Source organism: Nanorana parkeri, unplaced genomic scaffold (genome assembly GCF_000935625.1).
Source record: "Nanorana parkeri isolate BGI_ZX_2015 unplaced genomic scaffold, ASM93562v1 scaffold45, whole genome shotgun sequence".
NCBI classification, from domain to species: Eukaryota; Metazoa; Chordata; class Amphibia; order Anura; family Dicroglossidae; genus Nanorana; species Nanorana parkeri.
Window position 1 is genome coordinate 1,131,934 of NW_017306313.1, and position 3,140 is coordinate 1,135,073.

Below are 3,140 nucleotides of genomic sequence, written 5' to 3' on the forward strand. Positions count from 1 at the left end.
GTCATGGCCCTGATGGAGAACTGCAGCAGAGGGTGGGTGCAATGCTAGTTTACTATTGGCTATTGCAAATTGAAATAGCCAATAGGAATCTTGCAATGCATTCCAATGGGCAAAAATGGTTTTGTTTTTTTCTATTCTGACACGGCTCCGTGTCAGAATAAAGAAGAAAAAAAAAGAAACAGCAGTGTTTCTCTCCTTGGCGGCCGGGAGCAGGAGACTCCCGGTGTGCCCGGGAGAGTTTGCTGTCTGGAGATCAGTGTCCCTGGTTAGCTGGTAACCAGGGACGCTGATCTCTCTGCAAGTGGCCGGAGCCAGCCGTATGATCATGGCTGGCTCCGCCCAGTGGTCAGAAGCAGGCTGTCGGCTGGTCAATGGCCGGCCGCTCGGCCAGGTTCGGCTTTCAGCGGGGCTCAGCCGAGCCGAGGCATATGCCTTCGGCTCGACTGAGACGCTCAGCTAAGTTCGGGAGCTGTACGTGCTATTGGGACATGAAGTATGATCTCTCCGAAGGACTCAATAGATAGTGTGGCGCATATGCTCAAATATGGTGGAGATTTTAACAAGTAGCTGTGCCTCCCCAGGGAGACCACAAAGCTGAGATGTTGCTGGCTTGGGAACTGTTCAGCAAAAAACTAATAGTATGGGCTAGAGCAAGGAGTAAGTATAATTAGTGTAAATGATATTAGTACTGAGAGATTATTGTATGACTGATGATATTTATTATTACGAACTAGAGGATACAACGTTTTCTTTTTACTTTATGAGCTTTTAAAATAGTGTAATATTTTATTTTACATAGCCTTAAAACCTACAGTAGAATTCATCTTAAAAAAAATAATTCACAAAATATAATTAGATTTGTACATGTTTATCTTTGCTCAGCTAGAACATTTCTGGACATGATCAGCACACTAGTAGTTCATGGGCCAGTGGCTGTAGAAAACTGGTTCTGATAGTTCAGACTCTCTAAAATTTACAACTATAGTCATGTGAAAAGTATACACCATGACAAATCTTGACTTTTTAACCATATTTGAACAGGTAAAAATTAGATCTTCATTTAAGCAGTGCTTACAGATAAAGGTGATATTCTTGGACAATGAGATATGATATGGGCATGAAGTATTCATCACAAGGGAAAAGTACATGTTCACCACCCTTTCCAACCCATGAATTGGAATCAGGTGTTCCAGATTAGGTGCCAATGATTAGGACACCCTAAAGGTGCCCACACACCTTGCGATAATCGTACAATAATCGCGAGAAATCCCACGATCGTACGATTATCGTTAGGTGTGTGTGTGGAAGCCGTGCGACCTCTACTACTGTAAGGTCGCACGACTTTCATCTTACGAACATGTTCGGAAACCCACCTAGAATCGTACGATTTTCGGCGGGTGTGTAGCATATTCGTAAGATAAAAGTCGGACGGGCCGGTTAAAGCGCACACTGCCCGTTCGGCATTGTGGTCATCGGAAGCCCGCCCCTCAGCGGGGCGGGCTTGCCATCATCGCTAGTACGATCTGCCTGTCCAAGATAGGCAGATCGTATGTTTTTTTAATTACCTTACAACCATCGCAAGACAACCTAGTGGTTGCCCAGCCTTAGGGAGTATGTAGGTAGAATCTGTCTTATGTAAACCTCAGAAATAAAGGGTCTGGTGTTCTCTTTGCTATTGACGTGTATGGCATCATCATGTCAAGATTAAATAAGCTCTCCAAAGCCCCACGAAATAAGTTTTTGGATGCTTATAAATTTGGCAAGGTATTTAAAAAGATCACCGATTTATTTGAAATCAGTCATTTCACTGTACGGAGAATGATCTACAAGTGGCATACATTAAGTACAGTTGCTTGAGGGTTTGGACAGCTTGTATCCCAGGGTCAGCTATACATTCTGCATCATATCAAAATGTGCTTGAGGAGAAGGTAAGGCTATCTGTGTGACAGTTAAACTGAAAATTGATCTTTCAGCAGGATAATGATCCAAAGCACACTAGAAAATCCAACACAAAATGCCTCACAAAGAACAAAATAAATAAAATAATAAAATGGTGTTGGGGAATTTAGAACAGGCAGTTCATGTAAAGAAACCCACAAACATCTTGCAACAGAAGGAATTTTGCATGGAGAAGTGGTTAAACATTTCGCCGAGTTGGTACCAGAGGTTAAAGGGCAGTTATGCAAAATTTCTGCTTCTGAGGTCAAAGGTGAACTTACTTTTTTCTGAACTACACCATTACATCTATATATACGTTTATGGAATAAATGATTAAAAAGGTCAATTATGTTTGTGTTTTATTCAAGTATATAATCTTTATCTGTGGGCACTGTTTGAATGAAGATCTAATGTTTGCCTGTACAAATATATTGAGACAGTCAACTATTTCCAAGGGATGGACTTACTTTTTCACAGGACTGTATGCTGAAAAATGTGACACATTCACATCATATAGCTTGCTGTCAAGGGGGTTTTTTTTTTCCAGGTCAGCGGGTCGGAAGATTAGAAAGTTACGTCTCTTTAAGAATATAACTTTCTATATTCTGTCTCGTCTTTTCACAAGGGAATATTTTTTACAATCTGACATACTGGCCTTTTTTTATATACAACCTTGCCAAGCATCGACATTCATGCAAACCTCTGCCTGCTGATCATGCCATATGAGATGAAGACCCAGAGCTCTATTAAAGCAGCAGCAACAACTGATGCAATTAACATGGGAAGGTCACAGACTATAATTGAATAGTCAAAGCATGACTCATGACATTAATTGAGTTTTTAATAGCTTAAAATGAGCAAATGCCATTGTGGTCAAATCCCATTTCAGCTTTTCACCAAAACATTGCAACTAGAAAGTACCTAGTAGTATAGAAGAATCCTCAGAGAATCCTTCTTACATGTCATCAAGCCTGGCGAGGAAATCATGAACCAGGGAATAATCACATACCTGATTATTCAGACAGTCGCACCATGATCAGGGCAGAGAAATGAGCAATCCCAGCTACCGCTATCAAAATTGTCTATTCAGACTAAACTGGATTAGTGCGTTTGCTTTTGCTAATCCAATTACACAGTTAAATGCATTGCATAGAGCATTGGGTGCATAGAAATTATATGTTATTTTAAATTGAGTTGCATAT